This window comes from Dromaius novaehollandiae, chromosome 4, assembly GCF_036370855.1.
Source record: "Dromaius novaehollandiae isolate bDroNov1 chromosome 4, bDroNov1.hap1, whole genome shotgun sequence".
Classification (NCBI taxonomy): domain Eukaryota; kingdom Metazoa; phylum Chordata; class Aves; order Casuariiformes; family Dromaiidae; genus Dromaius; species Dromaius novaehollandiae.
This window is the reverse complement of record NC_088101.1, coordinates 21920634-21942994: the sequence shown is the minus strand read 5'-3', so window position 1 is coordinate 21942994 and position 22361 is coordinate 21920634. Positions and strand designations below refer to the sequence as shown.

The 22361-nt window shown below is 39.0% G+C and overlaps 1 protein-coding gene across 2 annotated transcripts in view; it reads right to left on the bottom strand.

Annotated features, from left to right (window-relative positions):
* The window catches only part of MCUB (mitochondrial calcium uniporter dominant negative subunit beta), a 55660-nt gene that overhangs the window by 10988 nt on the left and 22311 nt on the right, over positions 1-22361 (bottom strand). The window lies entirely within an intron of this gene.

Here is a 22361-nt window from a genome sequence, read left to right as displayed (position 1 = left end):
CTGTGTGATCTGACAGAAGAGAGGCATTTCTGGAAAATGCCATTGCTTTATCAGTTTCTTGTTTTTAAAGGATACAAACATCCCTTCTAGAAAGTGTAAGTTTTATTAAAGATATTAAGGTATTGCCCACAGTCTAACTTTTTGGCTTGCATAGTATAAATAACCTAAATTAAACCATCCAGAAAAACAAAACAAAACAAACAGACTCCCTCCCCCTCCAAAACAAAAACAGTATTCCTGAAATACTTCACTGCAACTCTTACGATAAGCTCTCTCCTCTCCCCCAAAAAACAACCACTTGAAAGAAGATGTCTACACTGGGGTGCCTGAAAGTAGAAGCACTGTGTCCACCCACAGCTGCTTGGAGCCCACAACGCAACCTAGAACAACGTGCATGCTCTCAGTGAAAAGTCCTTTACTACTGAACCTTAAACAGAATGACATTCTTTGTAGTATCAAATAAAATGAAAGCCAGTGGGGACTGAGGTCACTCCCCTTTTTTCATAATTATGTATGCCGCAGAATAACCAGAATACAATAACCAAAAGTTAATTATTGACATTCACAGTATTAAAAAATGATGATAACAGTGCAGCTTGTCAAAGTATGAAAGATTTATTATTATTTTTAAATCTGTATGAGATTTAAAAATAAAGAAAATAAAATAAATCACACTGGGAGTTTCTAACACTGGGAAATTTGTGTAATGTAATCTTTAGACATCAAAGGCAGTCAGAAACCTAGACTTAAATACCAAAATACTTTAAGAGATATTGTTAAATATAATACAAGAATAAATATAATATGAGAGTATTATTAAAAAGTAAAAATAATCAGTCACTAGCAGTCCAGGAATGCCATACAGCATAGCAAAGCTACAGCATGCACTGTAACCTGTATATTTCTTAATCAGAGTAAAAAACTTTTCCTGTAACAGAGTACATTACTAGTTTTGATCCCAACTACAGGAGGGGCTTATCCAAAAGATTTGGAAACATATGGCTTAGTAGGAGGGAGACAAAGTTCAAAATTTGGTCTATTTTTCACAAAAGAACTTGAAATAAGCAAATGGTAACAGCCCACGATAATATTCAATAGCCTAAAATATAATAATCAGTACATGTAAATTGTTTCTTCTGGGGGCTATTTCAGGACCTTTGTTTTTATGGACACGCGATATGTAACTTTACAATCAATGTCTAATACCTGTTGTCCAACCCGTCCCAGACACTGAACTGTACTGTGCTCGAAGGTTACTTCGTTTCTTTTGTTGTAAATTTGGATATCTATTTTGCTTATGGAGGAAGCAATGCATTCAACAACTACGGCTGGAAATATGTTAAATTCACTTCATTGGAAAGAAATCTTTAAGGTATTTAATCTGATTATTCTTCATAATTCGACATTTACCATTTGTGACCCACTGCAAGAATCTCTGTACACCGCACTATAAAGTTTTTAACTATTAACGCATTAAAATCACATTAAAATCACCTGCAAAGAATATGTAAAGTATAAGAAAAGCAAAAGCCAGTGAGCAACAGAGTTGAACAAAGTTCAAAATAATGGACTCTTTCTATACAAACTCTAGATGAATTACCTGGGAAGGATGAAGGGCTGAGTTAATTCCTGAAACTAGAGATTTAGATCTAGAAACACAGGGAGAAAGTTATTTCAAGTGTAAAGTTATTAAACCATTAACTTGTCCCCTATAGCAAAACTGTGCTGAAAGAGTTTTTAAAAGTAACAGGAAAGATAATATTCCCTATTAAAGCATCTTGGAATGACTGCTCCTCTACGATCAAAAAAGAAATGAAAGCCAGTCACTGAAGTTAAAAGGAAGACTTGAGCTATGGGACTAAAACAGCAAGATCCAATGCGTTATTTATATCATAATATCAATAATATCAATAAGTGATATCAATAAGAGCCAAAATAGAAGGAATGTATTCTGAAATCACTGCATCTAGAGTTTAACGTCCAGATTCTGTAAGAAGGCGGTATACAACTAACATCTGCTAGCACATGCGTCTCTTGCCTAGCTCATCCAGCCACTGAAGAAAGCTATTTTACATCTTTCTGCAACACAAACACACATGGCACACAGCTGGCTAAAAACACCTATAATACAATCACAGCTATGTTCTGAAATCAGGCTAAAGGCTCGCAAGCATGTTTAGCTGCAAAACACCATTTCTCACTCAGCTATACTTTCTAGCACAAAACACTCTGGAGAAGCAGTCAGCTATACTGCTATAGCGTAATACATCTCCTGATTCAGTTGAAGTCTAATGCATGGACTCTTAGAGTGAAAATTAGCAAAAACTTAAGGCACAGAGTGATTATCATGATCAAAATAATCCAATATACATAGCTAAAAACAGCAGTTGGTGTAAAATGGGATACGTACATCCAATTTAAAGAAGTATTTGCTCTTTTAAGGGCACCTCTAATAGCAGAAAAGTTTCCACTCTGACCTAAACGGTGGCAGTTTCAGTGACCCGGTTTACAACATAGCTTTATAGACAAATGTAGCAGCATGACTGAGCTGGAAATGAGCTAGGCAGACAGAAATGGGGGCAAAGGCAGGAGTAGCAATGGTTTTTGCTTGCTTGCTTGGTTTTTTACTTCAGAGACTGGCAAACCACTGAACCTGCGCTGCATTTTCCAGAATTAGCTGTTCCAATAAGCAATTGTTTATGATGTGGAACAGCTGTTGCCGCAAACTTAAGCTCAAATTTATATGGAACCAGTTATGTGTAAAAAGCTGACTTTATCATCATCATCATTAGAAGTAGCATGAAAGCCTCTGATCTTCCTCAGCACTGCATATGCAAACAGAAACCTCATCAGGAACCAACATTTTTTGTCATTAGGAGACTTTTCAAGAACACAGATTTTTTTGTCATCTTTGACACTGTATTTATTTCATTTTGGCTTGCCACACTAAAATGTTATAAAAGTCTGAATCTGCAGCTAACCTACAGTCACGTACTTGAAACTGTTTTGATTTTGCTTATATAAATCTCAAAAGATTCCATAGTTTTCCTTTGCAACTTCAACAGCCAGTAAAATGTAATGTACCTGCAAATTCAAGTTCCCATTAAATTGTGTTTTTCATTGGAAAGCTATTCACAGCAACCAAAAACACTGAGTCAGTTTAACTCTGTATGTCCTTTTCTTGAAGTTCCACAGAATATTACAACTAAAGTGTTTCTATAACTTCCAGTATGAGATTTTGTCAATAATGCCTTAAGTCAAACTCATAGGCAGCCTTTACAAAAAGTAATTACCACAGATTGTTACTATAAATGTTAGTTTCCCCATATTCTCATTTCTTTCTCTCTAAGGTAATGATAAGAAATTGAAATAGAACAGCACAGTGATAAAAACACACTACTCCACTAAGTGTAAGCCTTTTACCTGTATTTTAATAACACTCCTGTAAAACACACGCCAATTAAAATGTATCTTGCAGTTAGCTTTTCAACAGTAGTATAATGTTACAGCCTTTCCCTTGCCAGAAGAGAAGAGCTCAGTTATCTCTTGGAGTCCTGCCCAGCACCTGTGCAGCTGCCTTCCCGTGGCTGCTTGAGGAGCAGGGGGGAAAGGAAACAAATCAGAGCAAAATCATGGGGGAAATTAGTAGCTGCAATGCCCAAAAATGCGTGACCGGGTTTCTCTTTCTAAGTGTCACCAGATTAGCTGACCTTCCCAGCAGGTATTATTCCCCACACATTGTCCTTATCCAGCTCGCAAAGGAAAGGGAAAGAAAGCCACCTGTCTAGATGCTGTTTGCTTTTCTGGAGCAGAGGAAAATGAAGGCAGGTATGTGTTAGCCAGTGTTCAGTGGGTGCACATACTATAAATAACTATTTGTATTTTTCATACATGTTTTCATATACATTAGACAACTTGCCTGTTTTTCTATCTCTAATAAGTACATCCAGAAGCTTTCTGCATAGGAGTGACATCAATTCCAGTTTAATTCTCTAAAGGAAACAAACCTAGCAATTAACGTATTATGGAATAACAATCTGTGATTTGAGAACAAACTGTCTACAGACATTGCAGAAAGTTTAAAAGCAAGAGAAAGGAGGAAAAAGGCAGGTGCCATCACAGTCTACCAAGTCTGCAGATCTTGCTCAACCAAAACTACCAAAAATGCATCAGTGTTTCATACCAGGTTTGCAGTAACTACACAAAAGGTATTTCCCTTTTTAAAATGACTCACTAAGGCCTATTTTGGAGACTTCTGCTGCTAGATTTTTGTGCTGCTTTTATAAACAATCCCACTTGGGTAGGAAAATAAGATATTAGGAGCCCTAATAACCACCTACCATCATTTTACAAGTGCTCATTTGAGCTACAGAAATATCTTCCCTTTCCCTCAACCTTTCAGTAACTTTTCTTTGCTTACACTGAAAACATTTTCATTGCTTCCCTACTGGTCCTAGAGCCAATTTAGATAATCATGTAATGCAGCAACTGTTTCAATACAAATTGCAGCTTCAAGAAACATTACTCAGACTTAGCTGCATCATCTGGAAGACTAGTTTAAATTAAACAAACATAAAAGCCCCACAACAGACATCACTCATTCTGCAATAACACTGCTGTTTTTAGTTACAGTTTAACCCAGGGAAGATCGATAGTGTCAACTGTCAGAAGTATCTTATTTATCTTTGGCAAAAACCCCAATATTTTTAACCTCTCCCCTCAGTGCAAATCGAAGGCTAAAAAAGTAACCAAGAGGGCTCTTGCAGCAAAGCACTAATTTCAACATGAGTAAGTATGTTCTGGTGGTCTTGAAGAAGCAACAGCAACACAGCATTCATGTGGCTTTTCTTCAGAACCCGCTTGTCCTACAGCACTGTTTAAAAAACCAAACAAACAAGGAAAAAAAACAGACAAACAAGAATAGCAGAGCCCAAACAATTAAGAGTTCGTTTTCCCATGCCTTTTACTCTGCACCATGCTTTTATCATCTCCAAGGCTCTTTCATTCCCTCCCTCTGTTTTAAGTTCCAAAACCAGTCAGTACTGAATTTAAGTAACTAGATAAACTTTGCTGGTGACCAAAATGACGGCTTTAATTAGAAGCACATCGAGACGACTGACCATGAAGAACCTCTTACGAAGGCACAGCTGGTCAAATTCATCAGCTCACCACCACCGAGTTTTACCAGGCAGGTCAGCTAAGCAAGCTCACATCCTTCGTCTTTACTTCTACTTCCTATACACTGGCGTTCTTTTGCTACCTTCGTGCGCAGACTCTTCCTCCCCATTTACAAGCTCCAGTTTAACTGGTACACAGAAGTAGGGGGAGAAGGCAGTACGTGCTCTCTGAAAGTCCCTGATGACCTCAGCAAGCTATGTTCCCCCCTTAAATTTTATGATAGAAAAATCATTTGACTCTACACTGGGCAGCCCAGGATGTGGAGTTCTGGGTGTCTGGTCACTGAAGCGTTTCTCGTATGAGGAAAGGCTGAAAGCGCTGGGATTGTTTAGCCTCGAAAAGGCTCAGGAGAGATCTTATCAATGTACATAAATATCTGAAGAGAGGGTGTAAAGAAGACAGAGCCACACTCTTTTCAATGGTGCTCTGCGACAGGACAAGAGGCAATGGGCACAAACTGAAATACAGGCATTTCCACTTCAATATAAGGAAAAAAATTACTGTGAGGGTGACTGAGCACTAGAGCAGGTTGCCCAGAGAGGCTGGGGAGTCTCCTTCCATGGAGATACTCAAAACTTGACTGGACACAGTCCTGGGCAAACTGCTCTTGGTGACTCTGCTTGAGCAGGGGGTTGGACTTGATCTCCAGAGGTGCCTTCCGAACCTCAACTATTCTGTGATCTTGGGAAGCTATTGGATTTTCATCTGTGTCAGTTCAGTGAATCAGAAAAATAGATACCGAAAACACTGACATTTAAAAAGCAGGCTGAAAAGGTAGCCTTACCCTCCTCTATTCAAAAGTATGCTTTCAGTAACTGTGCCACTTCACTGCAAAAAAGCATCAAGAGAAAGTACTGAGGGGACAAGAAGACTGAACACTAATGGATAACTTCTGCCTGCAATGTCCTCTAGGGACTACAAATAACTACTTCGAAGGTACAGATAATCCTACTGCTCAAAGCAAGCAGACTTCCAAGCCAGCATAAAGGATGGGCCCGAAAACAGACAATTACAGAGAACAAGTGCATTATTAGGAGGAACACAAAGAATCATGCAGTATTTCCTCTTATTTTACCAAACTTCCCCATCCTTTCCTTCCTACAAACAGAAGCAGATCCAAAATCCTCCCTGAGTCTACAGTTTTGCAGTATCAGAAATCTTGCATCTTCATCTGGTTTAAAATAAAATCTATTGTCTGAATGTCGCAATTCTCACAGAGCCTTCCCAACCTATTTCATTTCCAGGATATACAACATCTAGAAGGAAGTCTGTAAATCAAAGAGGAGTAAGACAGAGAGGAAGGGATTATAGATGAAAATCTATTTGTGCTTATCAAAAGTAAAACCAAGCCTACATTCGAGAGCTGTGCCACCTGTTTTCTGACAACTTTTGTGGTCAAGAAATTAGTTTGTCAACACAGACAGGATTTTCAGTTTGTCCCACCGAATGGATCTTTGCTGTTATGCCATGCCTTCTTGGACAAGAATCCTGACTAGGGAAACACTGCAATATTTGATTTTAAAGGTAACAACAGTGACTGAAGCAGGGAGGCTGGACTAGATAATCTCTAAAGATCCCTTCCAGTCTCAGCCATCCTGTGATTCTGTGACTTTGGTTTCAAAAATATGCTTATAATACATCCTATTAGCTAAGAAAACAGGCTTGCTGTATCCTTTCCTACAAAGGTCTCAGAAAGAGTTTATCTTAACACATGCAGCTGCTTTCCTCTCTCTCAGGAAAAAAAAATACTCAACTCCTGTGTAGGAATAAAAGCAGTTCTTCAAATTGCCAGTAAAGAAAAAGCTTGTTTATATTTCAGCTGAAATGAGACAACAGAAGAGAAATATGGACGCAAAGTCAGACTAATACACTTACTGATTTACTGAAGTTCTAGTCAACTCTCATTCTTCTCCTCAGGGGCTTTTTAAATTCAAATCACTGGGCAGGTTGCAGTGCACACAGAAAGAAAAGGTTTAACTCACAAAGCAGCACCGTTTTTCAGCACTTCCATGATCTAAAATGTAAAGTTACTTCCCCTCTAACACAAAAAAGCAGCTAATGATACACCTACAAAGATGCACTTATCTTACTTTTTATGAGTATTATTTTCCTAGGCTTTTCTTTACTTGACTGTGCAGACCTCCAATGCCTTACAGCATTACAGCTTGGCTGTAAAACAAGAGTGCCTGAGAAATTAGATTGACCCAGGGCTTAAAATGAGTATCTGACAGAAACATGCAAAAAGGTCAGTTAGAATTATCAGCAGAATTATCTCCCAGGGACGGCTCTCACCCAGCTTTTCACCACAGTTTATTACAAGTAACATGCTGAAGATTAGCCCTGCCAAACAGCCCATGTAAAAGGAACCAACTGCACAGCTGCTGAAACACATCAGGGAAGGAAAGCTGGTGATCCTCTGCAACACTCTCTCCATTCCCCACTCAACCGTCTCCAACACACCATTTTCATCTCTTCTGCAATACAGACACAAGCCATTCTTTGGGTATGTTCCACACCTTGTCCTCTCTCAGGTCCTCAACTTCCCTCGTGTTTGGCCACAAGCCCAAGAGGAATCCTAATACCCTACTAAATCAAAAGCAATACTCTCCTCCATTCCACTGCCCCCACTTTTTTCCCATAAAAAATAGTTTATTGCACTGTTCTTATTTAGCAGCAATTAAATGTTATCTGTAGTCTCTTGAAGAGCATCTCCCAGGAGCTGAACTTCTGCTACCATTAAAATTCTGCACATTTGAACACCATCATGGCAATACCTGAACAACTCTGTGGCAAAGCAACCTGTGAGCAACAGATCCGCAGCCAGTCGTGCCAACTGCTGTTGCGCTCTATGAAGCTGCAGGCACCAGCCTTTCCTGTTTCATTTGCCTTCAAACACCCCACGTTTTCCATAGCGTAAAGGATGCAGTCCCAACAAGACCACACAGGCCAAAAAAATCCACACGTACCCCTCAGCCAGCCATGGAGGACTCCATTTGTCCACCCCTACATTGCAGCCAGACTTTGGGATTTTTTTGGTTTGTGGGGTTTTTTTTTATATTTTTGGTTGTTTGTTTGTTTTGAGGAGCAAGAAAATGTTAGAGATAACTAGACTAAAAGAAAAGAGGGTAGAGACCAAGAGTCTTATGTCAGTGTCTGGCCAAGCCCCCAGGATAAGAGCAAATTTAGGTGCAAGTATCTGAATGCTACATTATTAAAGATGCTTCTCACTTTTTTCTGCCTCTACATTTCCAGAAATCATTTTCTATACAATTATTTTAAGATAGCAGACCATGAAAAAGTTAAATAAAATAAAATAAAATAAAAATCCATGCACCTCTATTGTTTTGTCTCTTTAAAGGTCTGCTGTTAGGCCACCCCAAACTTTTGGGAACAGTCTTTTGCTCAGACTGCTGTAAACAGAGATTTTGCCAAGGAGAAACACTTTTTTTTTTTGGATTGCTTTAAAAAAAAACTGGTAGGAACAGAAGAACTGACCAGTCAGATCAAATCAAAAGCCTTTCTCTGTCAGTGGCTGATACTAGTATGCAGATATAAAGATTTACAACCCCTGTAACACATAGCTATAGGGTAACTACCAGAAGGAACTTTGTTTTTTCATATTCCAGATTTAATTTCTTTTAACTACTGTGGATGCTCAAACTACTTACTAGAGGTGTCTAATAAGATTTTTAACCTTGCTAGAAAGTAACCAAAGAAAAGGGATAAAAGGCCCGATAAACAGAGAAGGCTTACGGTTTTCCTTCTAAAAGCTTTTGATGGGTAACATAAAAAAAAACGTTCTAGGGCAGACACTGTAAAGCACCTATAGCCAGTAATAAAAGAGAATTTAATACCATAATTTAACAGAAAAATCAACGAGCTTTGTTGGAGAGTGCTGAGCTGCCATTTATTATAACCTGGCAGCAAGCAAACAGGGAAAATGTTAAAAAACAAAACAAAATAAAAAAACAGACAAGAGCAAAGAAAGGAAGACCCTCTAAACAACAAGATCAAAGAAGCCACTGGAAACACATTGGTAACCAATACGTTCAAGAGCTGCCAGCCTTTACGCAGGCTCCACAGAACAGTTGGCAATGAGTTTAGCAATACTGTAGTAGCAACAGTAACACTTGAGAAGACAACCTTGTTCAAAGTCCCTCATCAGAGGTCTACATGAATATATATTTATATATAATTTAAATAATCTGAAACACACCTGTAGTAGCCATGTTTTCGACTTTGTTTGTTTGCTCAGCAAAGAGTTTTGCTGAAAGAAGTAGCTTCAAAAACAATCCTGCTAAAAGGGTGGCTTTAGCAGAGACATCTAAAAAATCCAAATCCTATTCAGGCATGAAGAAAAATACAACCGTACTGCTGAGCCTGCAGAGGCCTTTTTAACTGAAAGTGCAGCCAATGTTGTGATGAGCATGCCCTGACATTGCAAGATTTTTGCCCAATGACCTATGACTCTCAAACACTGGCGAATAGAGGTCTGAAACACTGGTATTACCCAAAGAGACACAGCAAAGCTTTGCCAGATGTCACAAAGATACATTTTTTTCTTTTTTTTTTTCTTTTTTTTTCTTTCAGAAGCCTATCTTCTCCGACCACTACTCAAGGAACATTTTTGATCTAAAAACATCAAAATGGCTGTGGTTCTGCTGATGCTGCCTGCTTTCATGCTCCGGTTGTTGATATCCATATTTTAGAACAGCATCTTAGCTGAAATGCTGACTCAATGAAGTCAGTAGTAAGATTTCTATCGAATTCAACATAAGTCTGGTTTTCAACTTCTTCCAACAGGAATTAAAAGTACCAAGTGTACAGATAACAATGTTCCTTGGAAATCCAAACCATCACTATTAGCTGTGATCCACAGAGCTATTAGTCTCCCCTCTAGAATCTTTTCTTTTACAGCAAGCCTGTACATGTATACCTTTCTGCAAGAGCCAGCACAGTAAACAGCAAAACTAAGAATTTCCAGTAAAGTTTTCCAAATGTGTTTTCTAAAGTTTATGATCATAAAAAAATAATTAAAACCAATACAAGTAGATCAAAGCCTCTGTATGCCCTGGATGGTCTAGCACCTGTGTTGCCACGCATCTACCATGCCTCCCTGGGGGGTTAGCAAATCTGCATTTTAGCTTCTCACGTTTAACCCCAAATCCTTAGAACTCCAGCCAATTAAAAGATGTTCTACTGCTCTATTAACTCACTTAGAATATGTCTTTCAAGGACTGATCTAACAAACAGAAAGAACCTGTTTTCTGTGAATACAGTGTTTACCCAATATTTTAGGAATGCCTTTAAAAGCTACTCTAAAATAAACAATAATATAAAGCCATGCAGAACATGAAACCAATAGCCAACATTGCTCTTTTTCTTTTCCTCAGGCCGGTGGTAACATTGATACATATCAGATGTAGTCATCTGGTTTCCCAACAAAAATGGATTATCCCCAAAGGCTGTAAGGCAATGAGTATATATGGCAGAACCTGTAATGCAGCTACATACTTTGGGAGACATTTAAATGAAGCTCCACTAATGAATGAGACTGCTGTGAATTGCAGAATCTCTAGCCTGAAACACCAAAAAGTCTGTCTTAAACTGGCAAGTTTTCTTGTAGAAAATCCTCTCACCTGATTAATTAACCAAGTGGTGTTTGCAGTTCAAACCCAGTTTTGCCTCCAAATCCCTCTCTGGCACCTATTTGAATGGAAGCACAGCATTTGGAGAAAGCATTACTAAAAAGAAACTCAAAAATAAGAGAAATAAATCCTGCAAGAGAGTTCTACGTTAACATGTGATGTTTATAGTCTGTACCACAGAACGAGCCATGGCACTGACCTAGAAAATGGATGATCTGTGTTCATTCCGTTCACATTTCCCTACCTACACCCAAATCTATATACGAATTCTATGTAACATGAAATTTCAAATAATTTATTATCATTATTATGGGTTTGCCATACTCATTGTTAATGCTTTACTACTGAGAGAAAGTAATGGAACATAAAAACTTCTACTCCAAAGATCTGAAAACAGTTTAGTTTTTCATTCTGGAACTTTAACATAGGATCACTGGAAAATTAAATTTACTTCTTGCCTTTGTTATCTACACGTGCATATAGAAACAGATGACCTACCAGGAAAAGAGTCTGCATCTATGTTTTGAGGTTAAGAAGACAAACTTGTTATTCTTTGATTATTTTGTAAAACAGTTTGTGTGGCAAAGAAAAAAAGTAGAAAAATAAAGCCATAGGTATTCTAAGATATTTCATTTAATTTGTCTTGACAATAGTAAATTGCATCCTTAAAAGCACTCTGATATGCAGGGGCAATCTACATTTTCACTACATCAGCTAGATCAATTACTGGAAAGCTAGTAACTATTAATAAGGTGCAAAAGTATATAAAATTGAACTTAAAATTACATTTAGTTCAAAAAAACCCAAAACAAATACAAAAACCCCTTCTTTTTATCAGCTTTGATTTGAAGGAATATGTGGAGTGCAGCTTATATTCGCAGTTGCAAAAACACATTTCTCCAAAAGAGTCTAAAATGTCTCCACTGTACTTGTATCTTCATAAACTGGCAAGGCAGCTCCCTAGTCATTATACATGTGTCTGATCAGTTTGCAGTTCTGAATTTCCAAGTGACATAATATTTTCCAGATTAAATTTCTCAGCTCACAAGGACCAACTCAAAGCCTGACTAACTCTGCAAACAGCAGAATAGGAGAAAACCCCTATTCATCAACATCCTACTTTAGGTTAGGACTACCATGTAAAGTTAGGGCTGATTTGGATTTTTCTTTTGCTTTTGTAGCTTGGTTTTCTAAAATAACATGACACATAATCATGCTATAAGTCTGTCTACTCTAAGTAAGTTTCCACTAAGAAGATTTAAAGTTATTTAATTACACAGTTACCAGCCACTCACAGTCATAGTTAACAAGTGTTCAAAGATCTAACAGTGTACATTCCCTTTACTAGAATACATAAAACATTAGCACATTAGAGATGTTAATTTTAAATTAAATGAGATTACAGAAAGGGTGTGGTTAATCAAAACTGGCATCTACTACCTGCTTATTCCTGGCAGCAAGCTTGCCATTCTGTACTACCAAAATAATAGAGAGGAGCAATGCTGTTGAGGAGTAGGGGTGGGCTTTCCCCTTTTACAGCGTTCACCAAGCACCCTTCTAACAACAGTAGTATATATTTAGAGTAGTTTTAAGATGTTTCTGCCCCTCCACCCTCCTCCTTCCCACTAGAGGCTCACAAAGGTAGTGCGAAAGCAAGCTGGCAAAGTGCTGCTCCTGCCTGTGGCCCCCTCGAGGAGCCGGCTTCCCTCAGGAGCGAGCGGGAGGCAGAAGGGAGGGAGGACGCAAGTGAGAGGAAGATACTCCCAAAGCAGATCTGCTGCTGCTGGGATAGAAAATTTCTTTGAAAACAGTGGATTGCTTTAGAAGCTTCAACTTTTTTTTTTCCTTTATTCCTAAATTCTCCTTCAAATATCTATTAACCCTGCATTCCCCAAACTGATAGAGCTAATGTAAATTGACAAGTCTCATCTTTCACACCATCGATCATGTCTTAATAATGAAGTTTCTCCACAGGGTACGATTCTCTCAGTTCACAACAAATTGCCTCCATCTCTCCTTCCCCTTTGCCAGCTGGAGCACGCCAGCTAGCAATCAAGTATTTCTCCAACATGGAAGAAACGTGGCAGTCAAACGCCAACTGCTACAAGATCCATTTTGCTCTTTTTCTCTTTGTGGGTCAAGCTCCACAGGAAAAGTCCAGCTCCTGAGGTTCTGTCTCCATGCCTTATAAGCTTTTCCCGACTGACCACGGCAACATGAACTAGCAACTGGAAAGGCACCAGCCATTAGAGGAGAAGCTGTCTCTCAGATAACAAAAGCCAATCGCACTGAGCTTTCTGTGAAGGCTACAATAGGAACCTCGAAACTTCATTCTGTGTACAGTGTGTAGACAAAAACATCCCCAGCCAGCCAATCAAACAAAAACGTACAAGTATCCTTTCTGCCTGTTTAGTGATTTTGGAAAGACTCTCATCTTCAAAGGCCGTCAGCAGCTTTATCCTCACAGCGAGCCCTGGAACATTGCAGATGCTGCTGTTTCAGAACCTGTGGTTATTCACGTAGTCTGAGTGCTGAGAAGGGAAGAGCACTGTGCTTACTCTTTTGAAAGACGTATTATTTACTGTCCTTCTTAGAAAAATCCAGCTATAACAAAGGTCTCATTAAAAATACGGAAGAGACTATACAGGCTAGTCTGAGAAACCAGTGTTTCATAAGAAATTGGTTTTATAAAATGCTCAATGCATGTACAGTTACTTCCTCTTCATTTCTGACTCACTTTTAAGTCATTTCTCCTGCAATCTTCCCAACCTGATCTCATCTCAATCAGCAACAGCACAGACTGTTCCAGGAGTCTATTATGGCGCATATCCTTCTTACCTCAGTAAAGGTACCAACTTTAACATCCAACATAAGTGAAAGAACTACCCTGACATATTCACTGACATTTTACAGTGCAGTAATTTTCTTCCTGCTATTAACTTAAGCAGGTGTTTTGGAAGTCACTCCAAGTGGTAATTCTGGTTCTGATTCCCTATGTAGACTTGGCAGAGTCGTTCGTTTTCAGGTATTTCTAACCTGAGGTGGCTAAATCTGGCATCAAGCACCCAAAGTTACTGCAGACGTGAACCCCAGTCATTTTCCCCTTTTTAAAATGCCACAAGTTAAGCTTACTCTTTTAGTTAAGATTGAAAACTTGACAGCCAACAAGTATACATAGTAATATGTTAGGTTAGCGCCCAAATCTGATATCCCAGATTTACTCATATTAAAACTCACACAGCCAACCATGCAGAAAATCTAATTAACGTCCTTGCAGTAACAAAAACTGAATACAAAATATGTGTTTGATCAAATAACAAAAATGTTACATGCAACATGAGGACAGCAAACAACTCTGTTCTTTTTAAGACTTCTATTTTCCCACTTTATTATTAGAAAGGGCATAGTAAGTGTCACAATATATTAGTATTGTTTATATGTTTACAATACACACACAACCAAGAGCATAACCCTATTGAGACTGCCCCAACACTATTTCAGTGCTGGTATCTCACAAGCAAGCAAATAAAGCACAAAAAGGCAGGGATACTTACTTCCACAAAAATTTGTTTGCCTTGAGGTGGTAGAATAAAGAAAAGGGTGAGTAACGCTACATAACCAGCAGAGCAGCATCCAGTGAACAGAGCTACTGCTCATTTCTCAGTTCTCCACAGCACATACAGGGAGGTGCGTTTCAGGGCCCAGTTCTTATGTATAAGTAAACAACCTGCTATTCTCAATGGAAAAAAACTCTGCCATTTAAAATACAAAACTAGATTCCAGCAAGAAGTTTTGTTAGCGCTGGCTATTACGCAAAATCGGCTCACTAAATTCTTGCTGTATTTAGCCTTGCATATATTTTGACAGAGTACTTCCATATGTCACTGTTTATTTGCAATTTACATTGGTAACTGAATCATATGGGAAAGCAGAAGGGAAAGAACCCTGGAAGGTTTTTTTGCTATGTTGGCTGTTCAGTTATTAAAAGTAAGTAGGAAATCAAAACAGCAACAGTGAAGACCAAAAATATACCCATAGATATTAAGGATGGAATGGATCAGTCAGCTCTATCCTATCTCACGAGCTGGCCATTTCTGAGGCGAGCTGTCTAGCCTCAGAAACGTCTTCCCTCTGTAGGTACCTGTAGATTACAAGAAACTACTCAGACCGGAAGTCTTCATTTTTTTACTGTAGAACATTTTTTTGCACTTTTGAAACAATTCTTGTAACTTCTTAAAAAACAAAACAAAAACCAAGCAACAACAACAACAACCACCCCCACCCCACAAACTTCCCAATCAAAAGCACTCAGAATTGAGCGCAGACTCACTAATGTTACACAGGAGAATAATGCTCCTATCTTGTACTTCCTCCCTATACTCATCTGCCCCAAAATCTTCTGCCTACAGCCTCATGATGGGTATTCAAATCCAGGTGTCACAGCCTCCATGCCCCTCTCAGAATGGCTGCTTTACAGGACATAGCCTGTCATTTATATTCTTTGTTTCCACATGGAGGACCTTATTTTTTATGATAATTCTTTTCAGAACATACACTGTTCAAATGACACCAGTGGATGAAGGTAGGATGCAGAAGATATGGTTTCCGATGACTTCTAGCTTATTGGGAAACCTCAGACATGTTATTGCACCTCAGTTCCCCATACCTTTATAAAAAAATTGGGATAATGACAATTTACCCTAATTTGTTCCAGCCATGGCAAGTTATCAGGGATGAAAAGGAATCAACCCCAGCAAACACCCAGAGTTACCCACCAGCTACTGCTCCATTCATCAGCCAAGACACTGGGAAACCATATTTTTTGGGTCCTCTGTACGTTTTACGAATAATTATATTTTATTCTAGATCTTGAGGATACTTAAATATCAGTGGGCTAAGTCCCACACAGCCATCCCAAATATGGGACATCACAGCATTCACAGTTACTTTTGTACTCCCACTTAATTGTCACCTCTTTACAAATTAAAGACAAGTATATATTAATCAGTGTTACTGATCAATACGCTGGTAGCTCAGTCAGGCCCTGTTGGTTCCAACCTCTGTTTTTTCCAGCTTTCAGATTTAAAATGGATTACTGTATCTTTCACAGTACAGAGAGACTTTATGTATAAAACGGAGAAAGACAGTTTTTCAAGGGAATTTTATAAGAAGAACTGGCTCCAAGAAGGTAAGTTAGAGAAGACACACTGAAGACAATAGCAAAAGCTTTCATACAGCACAAGTGTAATCAATGCTTAAGGATTCTCAGCAATCAGAGGAAACCAAACATTTTCTTCTCTTCTTGGCCAAGCTAGCCTGCCATTTCTTGCCTCCATTCTATTATGCATGGTTACCTATTTCCTTACAAAACTGCATAGCAGCCAGAACCCAGCCTTTGTCAGATGAGGAGTAGCTGTATTCTTTTCCCTTCTGCTTTGAAATTCTACGCTGTCAGCCACAGGCAATTTGCAGGCAATCAGTAAAAAGTTTCTAACATAATTAAAAAAAAGAAAGATTACTCACTTTTGTTTCATAAATAATGTCCTAGAACTAATAGCAGAGCATTCACATGGTGGTATAAGTCAAAAGCTTCTATGAAGGTCAAAAGTTTCTATGAAGGTCATATACTATTTTTAAGGGACTTGCTTTGTTTTTCAAGGAAAAGGAAGCAATGTCAAATAAGTGCCACCTTTAAAAGACTAAAGCAACAAATCAAAGAACACTCATTAGCCAGAGTTGCACATTAACTGGCAAAGGTTAACGATAAGTCACTGACAACAGAGACTCATGTTCTGCCTAGATCCAGGACAAGCACCCAAACCCTGAGCTATGGGAAAACATCAGAGGCACCATCAGGACCTCCAGCCACCTATTTGGTGGATATAACCTGTCTTTCCTTGGCCTAAATCAGAAAGGCCTGAAAACCAAGTGGATTTTTGTCAGTGAACTCCTCGGTTTACTTCAAAATTCTCTTCTGGTAAGGAAGAAGAACGTTATTTTGGATTGACCCAACCTGATCTTTTTCTGTTCTGCTGCCAAACAGATAACGCTCATTGTCTGCAGAATCCTAAAATTTGTATTCTAGCCTTGATATCCGGAGTAGCATTCTAAAGCCCACGGCAAGGAGAAAATCTTGTTTTCTGATTCGGGCCCACAAACAGCAAGACAAACAGCACTGCTGTCCAAGCGGCTCCACGGGGCTTGAAACCCTTGCCAATGAGAAACAGAAGCTGACTCCCAAGCAAGAAACCCCATGTTTCTTCACTGGCTCACTTCTTCACTATTTGTTATTATTATTCCTATCTACTGAATTTTGAATAGCTTTGCATGGGAGTTTATTAGATGAGAATAATAACCAGTACTATCAAGAGCAGACCTGTAAGCGAGCTATGAGTTAGGAGTCTGGGGATTTACTTTTAACCAGCTGAACCCCTATTTCCATAGTAGTGGTAGGAGCTCTTCCCTCACTCACGCTCCCAAGTTTCCAAGATACTCTTCCAGTGTCTAGAATAGTGGCAACAATTTCAGATGATCCTCACTCTCCTATCAGTTGTGTTATCTTCACAATGTACTGAACTATAGAGGGTTATGCTTGTTTTTGATAGACTGTACATTATGCATTACTTTTGTTAAAATCCCTTTGTAACTTCTGGACAAAAACTAACATAATATTTATTCAAGCCAGCCAAGAATACACACTCAGACACTGAGACTACCTTCAGGGAGCTCCCAAAGGGCTCTAATAGTCTAAAGATAGATTTTTCTTTTAAAGATGTCTCTCATACTCTCAGCAGCACACTGAACAGCTGCAAAAAGGGAGAGACCTATCACATATCCCAACACTTACCAAATCCACCTGACCAGCGCTGTCAACATAGTAACAAATACATTGACACAAGGAAGAAAAAAAAAGTATTCTAAACATAGAATTAGCAAGATTCAAGTTTGCCATCTGTTCTGTTTCTCCATTATGCTGCTGCTGAGGAAAGCAGATGGTCCTCCTCATTGCCTATGAGTTAAAAAAAAAAAAAAAAAAAAAAAAAAAAAAAAAAAAAAGAAAGAACAAACCAAAACACCTCTGGCTTATGGGGTTTTCTTCATTTCATAATATAAACAATAATTTTAACTTCATGTAAACAGAGACAAGAAGATAGGGTCCAACCCATGGTTTTAAATGCACAGAATTGCCTCTTCCTAGACAGCAATTAGTCTTTGAAACATGCACCCACGTTGAAACCTCACTGTTCTTCCACTCCAGACCACAACGCAAAGTGCTGAGCCCCCTCAAGTCACACTGAAATCATGTATTCACGGTCCAGGCATCTCCTCAGAGCAAAATGCTTCCCCACTAGCTCAATAAATGGCCTCGTGCTTTTGGCTGAAAGACAATTCCTTACTGCAGCAAATTCATCACAAAAGCATTAGCTTCCATTTGACATTCATTCACTTGGCTTCTCCACACATTCCATACTGCCAGCATCAGAGATTTTGGACATTTATTCTTGCCAGATGCATTTATGTATTAATTAATGTTATTTAAGTTATGGTTGATGCAGTACTTTCATTCCAAACCAAAACTGTTATTAAAAAAAAAAAATTCAAAACCATTAATTACAGAGACAAAGTCTGTCACAATGCTGATACAGACACGTGAATTTGCGAGAGTCTGATTCAACTCCATTTAACTAATACACAACAGTAAACACAAGAAGAATCACATACTTTGTGATTTAGTCTAAAAACAGCCAGTTAATTTCTAAATCACCACATCTTTTTGGGTTCAAATATAGCCACAGGAAGTAGGCAAATGCAGAGGTAAGAGACACCAGACATAACTCCATCCCTCCCACGTGTCTGCACTGCAAAATCACACCACATTTACATTAGTATAAAAATGCTGCATGTGCAAATACATGAATACAAAGGGGTGGATTTAAGGTAGAACTGCAGAGGATTCACTGAACACATAAACATGGGAAGTACTGCTTCTTTTATGCTGTATTTTTAATCTTTTTTTGTGCAGTATTATAAGAGTTCACTACAACACATATATGAAAAGAGGAAACAAGAAAACAATTTTCTCTCTTTAAGTGCAATTGAAACCTCACCCTTAACGTACTTCTCATTCAATCTAGAGGTGCAGAATAAGTAGAAGACAACAAGAACTGCAGCTTAAATGATGCAAGGCACCAGTGTCCTGTCTCTAGCTCCTGCCTGATCCTACGTCACCAAAGGGAAAATCTTTAATTAAAAACAACTAGAATATTGAGATTTCAGTTCCTATCGATTACAAAGAGCAAGATTTTCCCAGAATGATGGAAACAGAAGAATATTTAGATAAATAAGAGTCTCATTGCCACTAAAAACACACACAAGTAGTCTCCGAAAAGCATATGAAGTTTTTGTTCCACTTAAACACTAATTACAAAAGCAGTTCTAGAAACAGGGAGTTACACATTTTCCTGTAGTCTTTCCCAAGCTCATTTATTCACTTTTTCTGCTCACTTAGCTGTGCCTACATGCTATTGTAGCACAGGTTCATAAGGAAACAAGGCTTCTGTAATGGAGTCATCTGTCCTCTTTACCTAATAACTTCTGAACCCACAAGCTAATTTCAACTCCATCTTGAGAGCCAGTAGAGGTCTCAAAGTTATTAAGTTCTTGCCTGTTGTGTGGAAAACTGAAGGCTGGAGAGGAGGGAGAGCTCGATCAGCTACTATGTACTAGCCAGCCAACGAGCTCACCAGCTGGGGCACCGGCCGACACTTCCCCTTTGCAGCCTGACGTGGCAAGTGCTGTGGGTGAGGACAATGGTGACTGGGAGAATATTTGTCACAAGTCAGCAGAAAAACAGGCTCATCAGCTCTACTAGCCATTTAACTACGACAGATTGTCCTGTAATCACACCATTACAGGCTACCTGAATATAAACATCAAGAAAGGCTGCTAGGGGATTTTTAATTCTGCATCAGTTTTGTGCATACCTCTCTCCAGATGTTTTAAAATTTACATGGAATAGCGTATTTCTGCGAGGCAACACTCACATTTCCTGTTTTTTCAAAGCAATTCAGCAGAAAGCAAAGTAGGTATTTCAGAGAAAGAGTGATAACTAACAACCTCTCCCCTATTAATTTAAATTCAATAATGAAAATCCCATTTCCTCATATTCCAATGAGTGACTCCAAAATGTTTATAGGTTTAACAAAACATTTTGCAAAACCTAATGGATGGGGGAGGGAAGGTAGTTGGTGTGGCTATAAAGCAGCACAAGCTTTCACAGCATGCTGTAGGGCTAAAGCTACGATATTCAAGCATATTAGCTGCGAAGCTGTTTTCAGCAATGATGTTTGTATTTCCTGTACCGTTTAATTCTGTCACAGCAGAGCTCAGCAGAGCAGATGTGACTGGCATCACAACACCAAGCTATGGCATCGCAGACTTCTTCCTCCCCACAACTCCTTATGTATTTTAATCTTGCATCCTGTACCAGTGCCACCATTCGCATAGTGTGACCATTTCCCTCTTTCTCAATTTACATTTTGATCTTCTCCAAGATCTCATTTATATTTTGCTATTATTATCTCAATTTTACAGTTATTTGGCACAGTCTGCATTTCTCCCAAGAGCATCCGAGACATCAACAAAAATAAACTGCAAATGAAAGGTTACCCCTCCCCTCCCCCCAAATAGTATTCGACTGTTGAGAGCAATTCAGAGTGGGCAGATCCTCCATAATAATGACAAACATTTGTGCTTGATTTTGTAGAGCAGAAAGGATAAAACCACTAGGGCAAAAAAAGAAAGGCTTCAAAGAATCTTTGTTGGGGGCACTGCTCTAAATCCCCAATGCTCCTGTAACTGACCAAGCTAGCTTTAGGTGCTCACTAACCTATCGAATACAACAATTTCATGATCATCTTAAGGAGACATGAAGTGCAGATGGTATCAAAATGGCTTGTCCCAACTTCACCACTACCCAGCAAACCAAGTAGCAAGTCAACAGACCTCTGAATGGAGAAACTGTCTGCCTCTTAAAAGGAGAGTCACAAAAACAGTTGAGTTTTGCTGCAGTGGTAACTCTGTTCTGTTTGAAATACATTAAAAGCATTGACTTTTGTCACAAGCATTGATGTGCAGAGGAATGTGCAGATATGAGCAGTTTAACAACAGAGCTCTGGCACGGCCACTCAACTAAGGAGGGACTAAGATGCCCAAAGAGCTCTTACACACAGTGCAAGAAGGCCAGGACATGACAAGGAAGGCAACAACCGGGCCACCAGTTGTATAAAGGAGAGCCTGGAGTACAAGCTCCATCTTTCTCTGCCCAAAATCTTTCTCTGTCAATGGAATTACATATACCCTGTAAAAGAGACTCCCAATGAAAACAACTACATGTAGGTCACCAGCTGATGAGATAACAGTTCCCACAGAACTGCTCGGGTCAAATAACGAAACGGCCCAAAATTAGGATTTGCAGACAGATTTAGAGGGCTAGGATAGGCATTAATACAGAACCTTAAGTAATATCCTCAAAACACTAAAGCTGATCACGCCTCTCAGCATATCTGCATGCCACAGGGAACTCCGTCTGTCCCCTCCTTTCTCCCCTGACACTTGTGCTTCATCAGGAACACCCTGCACAGGGAAGAGAGCGGAGCTTTCTCCCTACAGTCTCTGCCCCTTGCCTCTCTCATCCTTATGATTTTCATTTGAAGCTACAGAGAAGGAGAACAGCAGGGAAAGAGCAGGCAAGGGAAATCAAACTTACTGCAGTATGATGAGAAAAGCCATCAGCAGCTGTTTTTGAGGTGGATGCATACTAGCAGACAAAGATACAAGTTGCTCTTCCTCCTGCATGAAAAGGTGACATTCTGTTTACAACTCTGGCATGTTTCCATAAGTTATCCTCCCTTTTAGTCTGCATTTTCTGTCATAATATTGCCTCGCTTGGATCACAGATGAGATCATTTTCACATCCCACTCCTACTTTCCTCAGAAAATGAAAAGATGACCTTCCTTCAAATGCCTCATCCGAGCAGGATAGTACAACAGTATCATTTCCTTTAATTTCCTCAACCTGAAAAGAAGACCCATGTTCAAGAATTCAAGAGGGAAATCGCTGACCTCAGTGGCTGAGTTTCTACTTTTGGGTGCTTAACCCACTCTACTCTTAATAGGACAGTCTCTTTTGAAAACTTCAAAATAATAACCTTCAACCACTTTCCTGCAGATGATGCAGTCAGACAGTTCAGCTGTATAATTTCATCCATAACTACATATTTTTACAACCACAGTAATAAGTCATTTGTTTATATATTTCCTATTTCTTTCTTTGCAAGGAAGAATAGTCAAGATCCCACTAAAAACAATAAGCAGATAACAACCGCGGGCATTTTAAAATCCTAAAACATACAAATAAGAAACAGAGTTTTTATTAATGCTTTTATCTGAAATGACACAAAAAGCAAACACTGCTGTAATTTCTGAAGCTGAACAGTGAAGCCTGGAAGCTGTGTACCATTTCTTTGATAGCTA